General features: G+C 36.9%; 1 protein-coding gene across 1 annotated transcript in view; it reads left to right on the top strand.

The window, feature by feature from the left end:
- Nucleotides 1-18,215, top strand: part of FBXL17 (F-box and leucine rich repeat protein 17) — a 512,415-nt gene that overhangs the window by 330,015 nt on the left and 164,185 nt on the right. The gene's annotated exons all lie outside the window — the stretch shown is intronic.

Genomic DNA, 18,215 nt, shown 5'->3' on the forward strand with positions numbered 1-18,215 from the left:
GTCTCTATCTGGTTTTGGGATCAGGGTAATGCTGGCCTCACCAAATGAGTTTGGAAGTTTCCCTTCCATTTCTATTTTTTGGAACAGTTTCAAGAGAATAGGTATTAATTCTTCTTTAAATGTTTGGTAGAATTCCCGTGGGAAACCATTTGGCCCTGGTTCTTGTTTGTTGGGAGATTTTTTATGACTGCTTCAGTCTCCTTACTGGTTATGGTTTGTTCAGGTTTTCTTTATCTTCCTGGTTTAGTTTTGGTAGTTTATATGTCTCCAGGAATGCATCCATTTCTTCCAGATTGTCAAATTTGCTGGTGTATAGTTGCTCATAATATGTTCTTATAATTGTTTGTATTTATTTGAGGTTGATTGTGATCTCTCCTCTTTCCTTCCTGATTTTATTAATTTGGGTCCTTTCACACACTCTCTCTCTCTTTCTCTCTCTCTCTCTCTCTCTCTCTTTTTTTTTTTTTTTTTGATAAGCCTGGCCAGGGGTCTATCAATCTTATTAATTCTTTCAAAGAACCAGCTCCTAGTTTCATTGATCTGTTCTACTGTTCTTTTGGTTTCTATTTCATTGATTTCTGCTCTGATCTTTATTATTTCTCTTCTCCTGCTGGGTTTAGGCTCTTTGCTGTTCTTTCTCCAGCTCCTTTAGGTATAGGGTTAGGTTGTGTACTTGAGACCTTTCTTGTTTCTTGAGAAGGACTTGTATCACTATATACTTTCCTCTCAGGACTGCCTTTCCTCTGTCCCAATGATTTTGAACAGTTGTGTTTTCATTTTCATTTGTTTTTGTGCATTTTTTCAATGCTTCTTTAATTTCCTGGTTGACCCATTCATTCTTCAGTAGGATGCTCTTTAGCCTCCATGTATTTGAGTTCTTTCCAACTTTCCTCTTGTGATTGAGTTCCAGTTTCAGAGCATTGTGGTCTGAAAATATGCAGGGAATGATCTCAGTCTTTTGGTAGCAGTTGAGACCTGATTTGTGACACAGAATGTGATCTATTCTGGAGAATGTTCCATGTGCGCTAGAAAAGAATGTGTATTCTGTTGCTTTGAGATGGAATATTCTGAATATATCTGTGATGTCCATGGGGTCCAGCATGTCACATGAAGCCTTTATTTCCTTGTTGATCTTTTGCTTAGATGATCTGTCCATTTCAGTGAGGGGGTGTTGAAGTCCCCTACTATTATTGTATTATTGTCAATGTGTTTCTTTGATTTTGTTATTAATTGGTTTATATAATTGGCTGCTCCCATCTTAGGGGCATAGTTATTTAAAATTGTTAGCTCTTCTTGTTGGACAGACCCTTTAAGTATGATACAGTGTCCTTCCTCATCTCTTAGTATAGTCTTTGGCTTAAAATCTAATTGATCTGATATAAGGATTGCCACCCCAGCTTTCTTTTGATGTCCTTTAGCATTGTAAATTGTTTTCCACCTCCTCACTCAATCTGGAGGTGTCTTTGGGTCTAAAATGAGTTTCTTATAGACAGCATATTGATAGGTCTTATTTTTTTTAATCCATTCTGATACCCTGTGTCTTTTGATTGGGGCGTTTAGCCCATTTACATTCAGGGTAATTATTGAAGGATATGAATTTAGTGCCATTGTATTGCCTGTAAGATGACTGTGTCAATCTGGAGGTGTCTTTGGGTTTAAAATGAGTTTCTCATAGACAGCATATCGATGGGTCTTATTTTTTTTAATCCATTCTGATACCCTGTATCTTTTGATTGGGGCGTTTAGCCCATTTACATTCAGGGTAATTATTGAAGGATATGAATTTAGTGCCATTGTATTGCCTGTAAGATGACTGTTACTGTATATTATCTCTGTTACTTTCTAGTCTGTTACTTTTAAGGCTCTCTCTTTACTTAGAGGACCTTTTTCAATATTTCCTGTAGGGCTGGTTTGGTGTTTGGAAATTCTTTTAATTTTTTTTTTTTTTGTCCTGGAAGCTTTTTATCTCTCCTTCAGTTTTCAGTGAGAGCCTACCTGGATATAGTATTCTTGGCTGCATATTTTTTTTTCATTTAGTGCTTTGAATATATCATGCCAGTCCTTTCTGGCCTGCCAGGTCTCTGTGGATAGGTCTGCTGCCAATCTAATATGTCTACTATTGTTAGTTATAGACGTCTTGTCCTGAGTTCCTTTCAGGATTTTCTGTTTGTTTCTGAGCTTATAAGTTTTACTATTAGATGACGGGGTGTTGGCCTATTTTTATTGATTTTGGGGGGTGGTTCTCTGTTCCTCCTGGATTTTGATGTTTGTTTTCTGCCCCCAATTAAGGCAGTTCTTTGCTCTAATTTGCTCCAATATACCTTCTGCCCTTCTCTCTCTTCCTTCCTCTTCTGGGATCCCAATTATTCTAATATTGTTTGGTCTTCTGATATCACTCATCTCTCAAATTCTCCCCTCGTGATCAACTTCTTTATTCTCCATAATTTGGTCTTCCATATCACTAATTCTCTCTTCTGCCTTATTTATCCAAGCAGTAAGAGCCTCCATTTTTTATTGCACTGCATTAATAGCTTTTTAAATTTCAACTTGGTTAGATTTTAGTGATTTTATTTCTCCAGAAAGGGTTTCTCTAGTATCTTCAATGCTTTTCTCAAGCCCAGCTAAATCTTTATAACTGTCATTCTGAACTCTAGTTTTGATATCTTACTAATGTCCATATTGATTAGGTCCCTGGTAGTTGGTACTGCCTCTTGTTCCTTTTTTGAGGTGAGTTTTTCAGTTTTGTCATTCTGTCCAGAGAAGAACAGATGAGTGAGAAGACAAAATGCTAAAAGACTAACAATGACCTCAGGAAAATATAGACTTCCAGAAAGTGGTTGCTTTTCTGTTCCTAGAATTGGTGCTCTTCTCCTTGATCTCCTGTTGAGCTTGTAGGTGTTCAGAATGGTTTGATAACTGTCTAGCTGAATTCCTGGGACCAGATGAAATTTAGGTCTCCTACTCCTCTGCCATCTTGCTCCTTCCTCCTCACCCTTGTTTTCAGCTTATAGAAGTCCATTTCTCATTTTTTTCTATAGCTGGTTTAGTGTTAATGAACTCCCTTAACTTTTGCTTATCTGGAGAACTCTTTGTATCTCCTTCAGCCCTAAATGTTAGCTACCGAGTATTCTTGTTTGCAAGTGTTCTACTTTCAACCTTCGAATATATTTTGCTACTCTTCTGGCCTGCAATGTTTCTACTAAAAAATTTGGTGAGTCGGGGCGCCTGGGTGGCTCAGGGGTTAAAGCCTCTGCCTTCGGCTCAGGTCATGATCTCAGGGTCCTGGGATTGAGCCCCACATTGGGCTCTCTGCTCAGCAGGGAGTCTGCTTCCTCCTCTCTCTCTGCCTGCCTCTCTGACTACTTGTGATCTCTGCCTGTCAAATAAATAAATAAAATCTTTAAAAAAAAAAAATTTGGTGAGTCTTATGGGGGCTCCTTTGTATGTGACAATTTGCTTTTCTCTTGCTACTTTTAAGATTCTATTCTTATCTTTAAACTTTAACATTTTAATTATAATGTGTCTTGGTGTGAGTCTCTTCAAGTTCATTTTATTTGGAACTCAATCTCCGGCCCAGAGGAGCCGAGTACTCAGGGCCCCACTCCTCAGTGTGTCCTCGGGAAAAAAATCCCTCCTGTCTCCCTGGTTCCAGCCACACTCTGTGCTCACCCAGCCTATGACAGTTTCTGTCTCTGGTGCACGGCCCTGTTTAGAGTCTCCAAACCCAGCAGATTCCTGCTGCACGCTCCTGCACAGCTCTTCCCAGAGGAGAAGGGGGGGGGGTTCCCCCAGATCTGCCCCTTGTGGGCTTCCTGCTCAAAGAGCAGTGGTCCAACTGTGCCTTAGATCACAGTTTAAGGTAACCCTGAAGTGAGAGCTCACTCCTGGTCTTCATCTCTGTAGCCAGCTTCCCCTCTCCAATACCTGGCATTTTTGCCACACTCAGATACCCCCAGTCTTTCTTTGACCCCGTGTGTCCTGAGACCACACTGTCCCTGCGAGGGCTCCACCCCCTGCTTAGCCTCTGGAGCAATGTCTCTCAGGGGAGCCAACTTCTAAAAGTTCCAGTTTTGTGCTCCACTGCTCTCTCACTTGCCAGGAGCCGGCCCCTCCCCCGTGGTCTGTCTTCCCATTGCTTCAGATTCACTTCTCCGCACGTACTACCTTCCAGAAAGTGGTCGATTTTCCTTTCCTAGAATTACTGCTCTTCTGCTCTTCCATCTCCTTTTGAGCTTATAGGTGTTTGGAATGGTTTGATAACTATCTAGCTGAATTCCTGGGACCTAATGATATTTCAGTCTGTTACTCCTCCGCTATCTTGCTTCCTCCAGTAATGTCATCTTAATGGCATTTAACTTATTACCTTTGCAAATCATATTCCTTGGTTGCCACATATATAATCCAGTGATTAGTTTAATAACATTTATTGGGCACTGTATTTATTTCCTGTTGGTAGTATAACAAATTACTATAAACTTAGTAGCTTAAAATGATGCCAGGATACTGGCTTCATTGTTAGGCTTTCCCTCTCACCCACAGAATGGCCTGGGCTGAGTCATCTCCTGGCCTCAGCTGCAAGTGGGAACAAAGATAGGTGTTAACATTCCAGCGCTCTCTACTTCCCCTTCACCACATCCTTCCAGCTAAAATGTGCCTGTTATGCAGAATAGCTTCAATAAGAAAAACCAGACCCCACGTGGAATATTTTTGGTGATTTCAGTGATATTTCCTTAGAAAATGCAAAAATGGAAGAAATCAGAAACTTGAAATTCAGTAGAAGTCTTATCAAAATAGCATCCATTCATAGCAGATTTCTAAAAAGAAACCAAACTATGGGTGTAACACACTCCTGAAAAAGAAGGGTGATGTGGGTAGTGGGCTCAGACTGTTCTCCTGTAGATGCCCAGCCAACCCCCTGGAATCTCAGGGCCATGTGGCACCCGTGAAGATGTCTTCATCCTACTCAGATTCTGACCGGAGGACCTGTGAGGGATAGTCTGCCAGGGACAGCTGAGATAAAATGTCCCAGAGACAAGCCCAGGAAAGCTCTGTCGTGGAGTGGGAGGGGCAGTAGGTTTTCAAAGAACAGAGAACCACCTGTGGAATATATATCCCCTGAAGCACATTTTGGGAAAGAGGAATTTTCAAACACCCAGAGAGAAAAAACCGCCTAGAAAATTGGATTCTTCAGTCATGAGGAAGAAATGAAAGAATTATTGGAAAGCTTAATGGAATCCTGTAGAGAAGAAGAAACAGGTGAATCAGGTTTCCCTGAGCACCACAGTCAGTGAGACAGAACAGAGAAAGCTGTTCTGGTAGGATCGGATCCCCACCTAACTGAGAGCCCTATCCTGCCTTGTCCATGGCGTTGGTCCCGGCCGGCTGCGGCCTAGAGCCCGCTCCCCACACATTCGCGCTTCTGGGAGTACAGTCTCCTGCAGGTATCCTTCCTCCCCTTGCCCAAAGTCTTCATCCTGGACACTGGGGCTCGGCAAGCACTTGGCCGCCCGTGGAGGAACGAGCGAGGCGCTCTCAGAAGCCACTCGTGACAGGTTGAACGCCAACCACAGCCAAGTGCCAAAGGAAACATCTCAAAACAGGTACAGTTAAACATTTCTATTATTTACAACAACAACAACAAACTCTCAAATATTTATTCTCTCACAGTTGTGGAGGCCAAACATCCCAAATCAAGGTCCAAATCAAGGTTTCACACACCACCACACCACCCCCTCAAGAGCTCTAGGGAAGAATCTGTTAGTCCTCTTGTCAGCTTCTGGTGGCTACCAGCATTCCTTGGCTTGTGGCCAAATCACTCCTATCTCTGCCTCCAGTAATTTTGCCTTCTCTCCTGTGTCAAATCTCCATCTGCTGCTATCTTATAAGTACACTAGGAATTGTTTTAAGAGCCTATTTAGATAAACCAGGGTAATTTCCCCATCTCAAAACCCTTAATTTAATCACATCTGCAAAGACACTTTTTCCATAAAATGTAACATTTACAGGTTCCATGGATCAGGAGTTACTATCTTTCAGGGCTGTTCTTCAGCCTGCTACAGACATGTTTTTATGTGCCAAGTTCTGTGCTTGGGCCTAAATAATATTAATTAATGTTTAATTGCTTACTGTGTCCCTGGTGCTGTCCTATTGTGCTTTACTTTCCTTTTACTAAGAAAAAAAAAAAGTTATTTAACATGAACTTATTGAGCCATACATTTCTTTCTTGCATATGCCAACTATTAAAGCCCCAAAGTGCTAGCTTTCTGAGAAATGTACCTTAGGAAATTATATTCTGTTCTAAATAACCCTGTCTTATTTGTGTGGAGGATGTTAAAGTTGACAAGATTTGAATACCCCTTGGGAAGAGACTTGGCTTATCCATCTTTGTATCCATACAGTTAGGGGCATTGTAAGGGTTAGTAAATGTTTGTTGAATAACTAAAAGAGCCTTTGCAAACATTATGAAATGTAACCTTTATAAAATCCTTGGAGGTAGATACTGTAATTTCCATTTTACAGAAAAGATTTAGAAAAGTTGAATTACATTCCCAATACAGGGACTGTGTATACACACATACACACATGCTCACACAACTTTGACAGTCTGAGCATCTGAAACATATTTCCATTATCCATAACTGATTGATTTTGTGTGTGCTATGTTAAAATTTAGCAAAATCTTGATGTAGCTAAATCTGTTATATTATTACACTATGTTTTTAATCATGTGCAATATACTTTTTATTTTTAAATTTTTTGAATGTCCAGTTTCTCGTGGATTAAGTCTATAGTGGTGTTAAGAAATGAAAGGAAATTTTCTAAATGATGCAGAATATTTGGGTACTTTTCTTGAAACCTTAGCCTTTCCCCAGAACTGCCTCAAGCATATCTAGTCTTTTTTTTTAATTTAAATTCAATTAATTAACATATAGTGTATTAGTTTCAGAGGTAGAGTTTAGCATATCTAGTCTTTTTGTAGCTTCTTTTGAACAGCTGATTTTTTTAAAGTCATTGATATTATGAATCTAAGAAATAATCATACTTTTCTCTTTACTTTGATTCCTTGAAAGCCTTTCCAAAATCTTAACCCACTTGTAGAGGCTTTTTAGGATTGAATCATACGAATCCCTTTAAGGTGAGTATACCCCTGACTCACTATTTTACAATCCATGTTTCTTACTTTTCTTGCCTTAAATATTTCTTTTATAATTTTGTATGCATTTCTAGTGGAATAAGGCCAGATATATGTAAACAGATAAAATAAATTCAGGTCCCTTACTAATGATGAAATAGATGAATATGTTGTTATATATTCATTATTACATAAATGTTACATGTAACAAGAATTATTGCATATATTATATATTTTATTGTTATGCATAGCATATATTGTTTTCTTCTTTTTCCTCTACAATATTCTTTCCTCAACCTTAAGTCAAGCCACTAATTCAACTAGTATATCCCTGAGTTTATATCACATTTGCTAACTTGCGTGTACTATTGCCCTTTATATTTTCTTTCACCTTTTTAAAAGTATGATGTGGCATTAAATTGCCATTATTTCCCCCAAAACCCCCAATTTTGCCAAAGCGCTTGAGTGTGTTGTGTGTCTGATGATTGTGCATTTACCTTTCAGTAAAAGATCACAAAAAGGAATTTGTGCTCCAATTTTTTTTTTTAATTAAAATTCTATCATTATCAGGGTAGAACTCATGATACTCTCACAACCCATGGCAGCACAAAACTGAGCAGTGGAATTACAACACATTTACCTGATGTCCTTTTTTCAAATGCCTGGCATTGTTCTTACCTCTTTATTCCACTAATGACTTTTTTTTTTCCATTTTATTTATTTTTTCAGCGTAACAGTATTCATTCTTTTTGCACAACACCCAGTGCTCCATGCAAAACGTGCCCTCCCCATTACCCACCACCTGTTCCCCCAACCTCCCACCCCTGACCCTTCAAAACCCTCAGGTTGTTTTTCAGAGTCCATAGTCTCTTATGGTTCACCTCCCCTCCCCAATGTCCATAGCCCGCTCCCCCTCTCCCAATCCCACCTCCCCCCAGCAACCCCCAGTTTGTTTTGTGAGATTAAGAGTCATTTATGGTTTGTCTCCCTCCCAATCCCATCTTGTTTCATTTATTCTTCTCCTATCCCCCTACCCCCCCATGTTGCTTCTCCATGTCCTCATATCAGGGAGATCATATGATAGTTGTCTTTCTCCGATTGACTTATTTCACTAAGCATGATACGCTCTAGTTCCATCCACGTCGTCGCAAATGGCAAGATTTCATTTCTTTTAAAAACAATAAACTCTCTTCTCAGTTCCAAGTCTTGCTTTTTCCTCAGAATAGCAGAATTGTTCCTTTATTGGGTACTTGAGAGCAGTGTTTTTTTGTGTGTGTAGAGCAGGAATCTTAATATTGTTACTCCATTTTGCTACATGGTTTGTTACTTATGCAGACAGAACTGTAACTGTAATCAACAGTAGAACATTGAGAAATATGCCAGAGATGTGCTGTTCATTTTGATTTATAGTTTAAAATAACACAAAGCTGAGTACTGGGTTAGGGAGTGTTGCTTTGGCTGTCTGATGTGATGTTGCCTGCAAAGGTACCCACTGTCTGAAACAAATGGTGAAATGACTTCCTTCCTTCTCCATGCTTTTGCAACTTTCTGCAAGGGGAAATTGAGTAATGCTTCCCTCCATGGTTTCTATCAGTCTTACACACTGGTTTTATTAGCTTTCCACCACACTCCCCAGGAATAAGGAGATGAAGTTTTTCCCTATAGAGAAGAGACTGGTGACGGGTCCAAGCAAAGCAACCTGGATTTTAGTGATTATGACATTTCAGGGGCTAGGCTGCTAAAATTCTTTTACTAAGTGCATTTATAATAATTATATATATATATACATATATATATGATTTTATTTATTTACTTGGCAGACAGAGATCACAAGTAGGCAGAGAGGTAGGCAGAGAGAGAGGAAGGGAAGCAGGCTCCCTGCTGAGCAGAGAGCCTGATGTGGGGCTCTATCCCAGGACCCTGGGATCATGACCTGAGCCGAAGGCAGAGGCTTTAACCCACTGAGCACCCGGGCGCCCCTATAATAATTACATTTTTGTTGATTTAATGACAGTGTTGGTAAGGGAAAATGTATTTGTTAAGAGTTATATTCATAAATGTATATACATGTATGCACACATACATACCACATACTCTTTTGAATATAAATTAAATGGTTGATGAACAAGTCTTTTCATTGATGGAGAGAGTTAAGAGAGAATCCTTGAGATGGATATTTTATAGGCAAATGGACTTTATATTAGGAATTACTGAATTGGCCTGGTAGCCAGAAAAACTAAGTAAGGTTCAATAGCCTTTCCCTGGAATTTCTAAATTTCATTCTATTATATTTACTTAAATGTTATTTAAGAAGAAAATTTGAAGGACCTTTTTTCTGTATTCTTCGGATAGATAAAAATTAACTGAAACCAGCCAACATCCTTCTGTTGGAATTTAGAAAATGTAAACTGTATACTTTTCATAAGAGAATTCTTGGTTGATATCCCTTATTGTCATTTGTAGAAATATTTGTACTTTTTTTTTGAAAAAGAAGTTCATAAGAGAATTCTTGGTTGATATCCCTTATTGTCATTTGTAGAAATATTTGTACTTTTTTTTTGAAAAAGAAGTATAATCCTTTCTTTTTTTTAAGTAAAAAGTTCTCTCTCTGTGTAAATTCAGTGTACCAACACAACTAAACATGACCTGCTTCCTCTCTTTCCTGTAAATGGGAGAGCAAAGATTATTTTACCTCTGATGTGAATGTTAATTATGCAGTGATAATGTGAGAAAATAAGAATAAAGTAGCCGCAGTTTCAGGGCTTTGGACGTCGGTTTTATGAATTCAGCAGTGATGATACTTAGGCCTCAGAGGGTTCAGAGTTCAATCTAGCTGAGTATTAGTAAAGTCAAACTTATGTAATGTCCCTGCCTTCATCAAGCCCATGTGATCTTTCTTTTTTCTTCTTTGTGAGGAATTATGTGGGTTACTTTGTTGCCACTGCTCACTCTTTTCCAGCTTCCTAATCCAGAACTCCTTCCTCATCCCTTCTTTTTGAGAAACTAACAAGAAACCTTCACTAGGTTTTTTTCTCAATTGCAGAATTTGTTTTATGTACATTTTATGTAATCGCTACTGAAAATCACCTGTAAAAATTGTTCATTTGGCTTTTGATCAGGCCCAAAATTTTCTAAGCTTAAAAATGAATGACAAAGTACAGGCTTCCTGAGTATGAATGGTTGAAGCGTATAGAAAACATTTGGAATGGAGAATGTTTGACCTCCTTTCTTTGTGTCTTATTACTGCTATCTAATTATAAGCTTTCAAAGATATCGAATTAGGTGCCCTCTTCATTGCATTTTTTTTTCTTCATTGCATTTTAAAATAAGTAATCTATTTCTTTTCTTGTCACTAAAACCATCTCTCAGACAAAATTTTGAATGATACATTTGGATGTTTAGAATCATTGTTAGCTAAAGTGAAACCGTTCTTTTGACTTTTATAAATTGTCTTTACCTACTGTGCTTTATAGTCTTCTGAGAATTTGGCTTATCCAAAAAGAGATTGTGTGCCTTCCCAAGTGAGAAGGAAACCTTTTGTCAGCTTCTTGTCTGAGTTAACTCCTTGGCTACGTAGGTCATGGGAGGTCTATGTTGAACATCAGTCTTTGGCTCTATCACAAAACTGGTATTGAAGCATAGGCCAGCTCCCAGAGTACAGAGGTTAAAGAGGCAATTAGTCACTACAAAGCTGATTTGTGGCGTCTTCTGGTAAGGAAGTACTTAACTCTTTCCTGAACGATGCCTAAAATCTCATCTTCTGGGTGTTTTTATAGCCCACTAAAATAATTTAGTTTTAAGTCGTAGCCGTTTTAAACCAAAGGTGAGCATAAAGTATATGATGTCTTTCTTATAAAGTATATGATGGAGACTTTCTTATCAATACTTAAAGCATAAAGTATATGATGGAGACTTTCTTATCAGTACTTAAAGCAACTACAGTAAATGGGGTAGAGATGGGCAGGAAGATTATTTTCAATTATATGTTGAATGGTCCACCTAAATTTCATTTTAATTGTTTGGAAGCCTAACAATCTCTTTGAAATAGTTCTAGCTTTACTATTAAAGTTGATATTTATTATTGGTGGTGGTGGTGGTAGGGCTTGGTTTAGAGCTGCCACAGTATTGCCTCACTTTTTTTCCAGAAAAGAAGTGGCCTCTGATGAGTTATCATTCACTAAACTGGACCATAGTTTTAAATGTTTTTATATTCCTGAGTTTTTTAAGGGCCTGGGCTTTTGCTTCCACAAAATAAATTTTTGTAAGATGTAGGATACTAAAAACCTTCTCTTCTGTCCTCTGTCTTAAAATATGCCAGGAAACCATAAAGATAGCACCAGTCTTAACTGTATCAACACTGTGCAGTGCCTGGATTCCCCCAGAGTTATTGGTCATAAATTAATGGAGCCCCAAAAAGCTGAAAAGGAGGAGTATTCGTAACTTTTCCTATTTCAAAATAACTACATTTTCCCCCATTGAAGAACGAATAAACGGCTGAATTAGTAAGTCTTACCTTTACATTTCCCTCCCCCTTTCTCTTCTAGCATTTCCTTTAGTCCTGAAATATAACAATTTTCAATGGTAAGATTTTTCTGTTCCTAGGTGGGAATATTATCATCAACAATAACAAAAATAAATAGTAGCTGATCTATCAAGGTTATAAGCATTACGGCCATCATTTTATAATAATGTGGCCTTCTGGTCAGGGGTGGGAGATTGGGGGAACAGGTGGTGGGTAATGGGGAGGGCACGTTTTGCATGGAGCACTGGGTGTTGTGCAAAAACAATGAATACTGTTACGCTGAAAAAAAAAAGCTTTTCTTAATGTGTGAAATAAACAGGGTATAGTGGGTTGGAGAATAATTATTTAGCTCATCTAAAAAAAAATAATGTGGCCTTCTGATTATATCTTTGAATATTTCTAACACAGAGTTTACACTCAATAGAACATGGTTGAGTTAAATAAATAAATAGAACCTTAGAATCTTTTTTCTGCCTCTTGCATATTTTGAGGAATACTTAGAAGAAGTGAGCTCAAGCTGTTATATAATGATTTAGTGTAATTGTGGTAAAAAGATGGAACAATGGGTAAAATTAAAAGTAAGACTTTTGGCTAAATACATCTGAAACATTAAAGCCAAGTTTATCACAAATTTGTTAGTTTAATCTCCCTCCCCCCACCCATTTTAGAGGAGCCTTTAACCATTTTGTTTCTTAGTAGCTTAAGGAAGATGTGCGTTTTTAAAATAGCGCAGGCTTCGTTCTATCTGAACATTTTTCAGGCACTTTAAGAAATAAATTAAAACTTGTTTTACAAAATATTTCTGTAAGAGCTAGTTTATAATGGTCTCTCCTAAATATATTATAAAATATTGTTGTTGTATAACTCCTTTTTTCAGTGCTGACTCCTACTTACTCACTAGTTGGGAAACCTCCCTGATGTTAGAGACACTTAGCTGAAGAGTGGTCCAGAATGAATCAGCGATGACAGCATCTGCTCTGCCTCCCTCAAAGGTGTAAACTCCTCTGTTGGCAAAGATAGAAACCAGTAGACCTTAAGTTTCAATAACATGTGCATTTGTCGGCCACTTATTAAAGTCTCATTAAAAAAACACCTACTATTCTCATTTTGTAACCTTTTGCTATCTTTGTGTGACAAAACGGGCATCAGTTCTCCACTGTTTTAAGTAGCAAATGACTAAGTTAATCTTAGATTTCACTAATCAGATATTGGCTTTCTGGAGAATAACATTTGGTAAGTGAGAACTTAATGAGTGTCCCAAGATAACTATTGTTAACTGGTGGAGCTGGTGACATTTTGCATGTCACTGCTAGTCTTTGCCCCTGTGGTATATTAAGAATGTGCTTTGAGCAAATGCTTTAGCATTTTCATTGCAAGTCAACCTTTAAAAAAAAAAAAAAAACTCTCTTGCAATGAACATCTCTTCTATGAGAATATTTTTGGACGTTTATATGAAAAATTGACTTTTGTATATATTTGGTACTGTGTTGTTAATGGGATAGAATAGAAGAACATTTATAAGAAAGTGTATCATAAAATACAAAGGACACTCCACATATCATTCTGATGCCTTGTGTCTTTCATTTGTCATTATGTACACTTGTTTAAGTTAAAGACAGCAATAATACTGCATTTTATTTCTGTGAGGTTAAGGTATTATATTACTAGAAAAAATAACTATAAATAGAGTGCTTATAGATACAATTATAGTCCTATGTAATAAGGGGAAATGTACTATTAATAGATTATTGAATTGCTTCATCTTGTACATGTTTACCTGTAAATATGCCTTTTTTGTGTAAATAGAAATCTTTTATATAGGGCATTTTCTGAAAGCAGAATATACCTGTAAATCATGCCAATTCATTTGCTACACTGGGATCGGATTATTCTTCAGTAAACTCAATTTGAGGATTTAGAAAAATCAATCAAATATCATTATTCTTTCTATATGATGCCAAATTGTGTTTTGGTGACCTCTGCTATCATTTAAATGACCTGAAGTCAGGATGAGCTTTCGTAGCACAGGATTGGGCCAAGTTTCCTCCCTTTTTCTCTCTTTAGATCTTATAAATCCTGTTTATTCCTTTTTCATTTGTATGTGTCTGTGGGTTACAGCTTCTTAGGCTTTTGCCCATTTATAAGCTATATAATATAGGGTGGCTTGTTTAGTTTCAAGAAATGATGAAAATGAAGTTCTATTCCTTAAACCCCTAAATAGATCCCTTTTACAATGTGTTTGCATTTCAGACGTTTTAAGGTTTGATCTACATGTTTATTCAGTCTTAAAGATATCTAGCTCCCCATTGTACTTATTTGCCAATTCCTTTACAGCCCTTTTCATAATTTTTGTTTTAAATCTGTGGGGTTGTTTTTGTCTTGTTGCATTTTTCCCTCTGCTTGAAGATATATCTATTACTCAAATATAAAAGTGGCTTAGGAAAGAACATCCTAAAGTTTATTTAGAAATTCACCAAGCCCATACTAATGCATCTCTAATGGGGACATTTCTTTCCACACCTCTAAGGTGATTGAGCCTGTCCTTTAAAGTGAGATTTGCAAACCAGTGTCTGGCAGCTCCAATTAGCTTCTTTTGGGTTTGAAGCACATCACAAACAGTAACAAGGTCTCCTAGGACACTCCTCTTGCAAGCAATGTAGTCATATTTCCTCATTAGTTCTTTTCAATTGTCACTAATGCCATGTTCCAGCTTTTGAGTAGGAGACAAAAAACATAAAAATTTGGTATGTATGTAGAATGAGCCATTGTTTTCCATAATTCAAGGCTCTTTTGAATTCCTTTGATAGTTTTGAAGCTTACACAGCTTAATTCATTAACCTTTACCCTTCACATAAATCAGGTGATTAGGAATCTATTGCTAAGGAGACAGATTTTCCTTCCACTGAAACTAAGTAAATGCCTTCTCAAAAAAAAAAAAAAATTCCTATATAGCTGACAGAAGTAACCTTTCTGTTGCTTTTCAGATTTCATCAGATATTTCAGGTGCATTTTAGAACATTATCAAAAGCAAGTGAGCATAACATTGTGTTATTATAAATAATAATTCTGGATGCTTTGGATACTTTGGAGCAGGTTTTCTTATGCTTTTCAGAGTTCTAGAAGAGTATGTATATACATATATATATATATATATATATATATATATATATGTATATACACACACACACACACGTGCACACACCCACATACACAATAGCTGTTACTCCAAGAATTTACAATGGTTGCAATTTTAAAAATTTTCTTCAGGGGCACCTGGATGGCTTAGTTAAGTATCGGTTAAGTATCTGAGATGGAGCCTGCCTCAGCCTCTGCGTTGAGCGTGGAGCCTGCTTTAAGATTCTCTCTCTCCCTCTCCCCTGACTCCTCCCATTTCCTCTCTAAAATCAATCAATTGATCAATCAATCAATCAATCAGATTCTCTCCCTATGTAGCACCCTCCCTTCCCCCCTGCTCTTTCTCTCAGCAACATTTTTTTTTTCTTCTGAACCCTGTCAAAGAATAAAAGAAGAAAATAATTTGAGGGGAGGCACTTCAGGATTAAACTAAAATATATTGAACCTGGAACATTTGATTTGGAGAAACTCTTTGTACAGGCCTTCATGTTATAGAGAATGAGAGTATGGGGTTTCAAAGGAGGTAGGTGGTTCTGTGGTTTCATGGAGGTAAGAATAGGGTGTATTTTTCCAGATTTTTAAATTCTTTCTTATTAAGATACATATCACTTTGTTTCTCAGAATTTGGGAAAATAGTTTAGTTGGCTTGTGTTTGATGTTCCTAGGCTAGCCTAAGAATATTGGATTTTCTGCTGTTTTCAACTATGCCATTTTCCCATTATTAATTTCTCCTTAATAATCTTATAGATTGTTACTTTCCCTGAGGATATAGTTCTTTTCCCAAGTTTTATAATTCTTTATGTTGTCATTCATGAAATGAGAAATCTTCAAATGTACTGACCTATGGAGAATGTCCATCACATGATATTTTGAAGTTTGTCCTTAAGGATAATGGGAACAGGGGGTGGGGTGAAGAATGGGAAAAATTTGAATTCTAGATTCTGAGTTTAGGGACTCATGGCTTGCCCCTAGGGACAAAACTATAATTTACTATTGAGATTAATGGATACTCTCCTATGTATTATTTGTGAATAGGAGAGGGGATGGAGAAACAAAGGTTTTAAATGTGATCTTTGATTCTCTTACTCTCCTTCTTTTCTTTCTTTCTTCTTCTTCTTCATATACAGCGTGGAGCCCAGGGTGATCCTCAAAATCATGCCTGCGAGATCAAGACCTGGGCCGTGATCAAGTCAGACACTATACTAAGTCACCCAGGCAGCCCTTTACTCTCCTTCTTTAAGATTCTATCACTTTACAAACGTTTCTCAATTTTATTGGTACCATTTAAAAAATACCCTTTAAAAAATTTACATAAGTACCTGTAGTCAAAAAGTTTCAATAATTACTGACCTTTACCACCTTGTTTGTTGTCTGCATACCTACTGTACAGTGAGTGACCTGGGAAATGCTCTGATGTTAATAACACTGAAGGTCATGACTAGAGCCAGGACTCCTTTAAAACAGAGAATCATTTAGAATAAATGCAGTCCACAGACCAGAGTTACGTTCATGTACTTCTTGTAAATACATACTATAATGGACTCTAGAAGTTTCAAGAGGAAAGGATAGTCACCGTGCAGGCCTCTTGTCAAGACGTGCTGTCACTGTAAGGCTGCCTGGGAGAGGAGACCTGGACTAATCACTAGGTTTCAGGCACTAGCTAGTGGATGTGGGGTTTCATTTCCATCAGTTTGCACTAACAGGACAATACAAACCATTTCCACTTTCAACTCTCAAAACAATAGCTATTTTAGGTATTTATTTGAACCACTCAATTTTGTGTAATATTATTGTGTTGAGAGTTTCAGTCCACAGTCACAGAAGTTGGGGTTTCTCTCCTCAAATACCACATCTGGGAATGATGTTTACATTAAAGAAATTAAGTTTTGCTACAAATCTTTATTCAAGGAATACTTCCAGGTTATGCATAACTTCTAGCACAGTGGCTGTGATTACAGGGTAATTAAAACTAGTTGGAAAACCTCGTGCAACCGAACTTTTAAAACCAGAGCAAAAATCCTAGGTGATCCTTTGTGAAAGCAAAGTACTTTTATATTTCCTTTCTCTTTTTCTGTCTAAAAGATATTTACTGCTTATTTGTAATAATGTGTTATCTCTTGGCTATTGCCTCTTGAATAAGCTAAATTTAGTTACTATATCTATTCATAAGAACTTCCCTCTGACACACAGGGGGAAAACCTGATGCTCATGGCCTTTCATCAGTTTTTAGAGACTTTTCATCCAGTGCTTGATTACCTTGTTTTCTATGAATGCTGGTTCTTGTTGCCTATGAAACAGCACTTGATCTAGCTTATACAGTGAAATCAATTTGTGTTATTTTTTTCTTTGTAGTGAGCTCTGTGTGTCTTTAATGTTCCTATGTGCTTGTCATGTATCTTACATAGAATCAGGTGGCAGGAATGCAGATAGGATATGGCATTTGTTTAGAGTTTTTTCACAATCAAATGTAAAATCAGGCTTTTTAGACTATTTAGAAAGAGCATGAGAAAAAAATAAATGACATAAACATTATTTCTGTACTAATTTATTTCATTTTGTGGTAGTCATACAGAATGCTGCATCTGTTAACTTTTGGTAGGTGATAGAGGAGGATGAAATGTGTATCTTTGATATGGCAGAAAGTAGTCAGACTTTTTTTTAATTTAGGATTTTGTAACCATCTAGGGTCTTTATTTTTATCCTTAGCATGTGAAAATTCATTTTTAAAGTTGTAAATAAAACATAGTTGTTGCCTGTAATGTCTTATCTGCTTTTGTTCTTCCGTTTTTATGAGTTTATTCAAATATTACATTAAAGTCAAATGACATGGAATTAGGTTTAAAATTTTCCCTTCATAATAAGCTGTATCAATGGTAATTGCATTGTATTGCTGTCTTAAGTTTTCCGCTGTAGTCATGGAAGAACCTCTCCATTTTTGTCATAAATCCTTTTTTCAAAAAAAAACAAAAAAACAAAAACAAAAAAGAATGTTTATTCAGTTATTCCAAAGAACTTTGAAATGTTTATCATTCCATTAAAACAATATTCTATAAAAATATTCTAAAGGAAAAAAAAATGTCCTCGTTATAACTAATTTAACCTTCAGTAATGAATTATGTGAAGGAAAATTGTATAAAATTTTCTGATATTTTATGAAGATTCCTACAAATAAGCCAGACAGCAAATAAAATATCTGCAAGACAGAGATGGATACTCAGTAATTTTTTGATGGATTATACACACAGGTATCAAATTACTTGATCCTTACTTCCTAGGAAAGGTTAATGACTCTTTTTGCTTTTACCCTTTTACTTAACTGTTATTTATAAAGATTAAAACAGCAACTACGTTGAAGGATGCATATTCCTATGTGTCAGTATGACTGTACAGGTTTTTCTGATATTATAGGAGACTGAGCCACAAAAT

Source organism: Meles meles, chromosome 3 (assembly GCF_922984935.1).
Source record: "Meles meles chromosome 3, mMelMel3.1 paternal haplotype, whole genome shotgun sequence".
In the NCBI taxonomy this organism is placed as follows: domain Eukaryota; kingdom Metazoa; phylum Chordata; class Mammalia; order Carnivora; family Mustelidae; genus Meles; species Meles meles.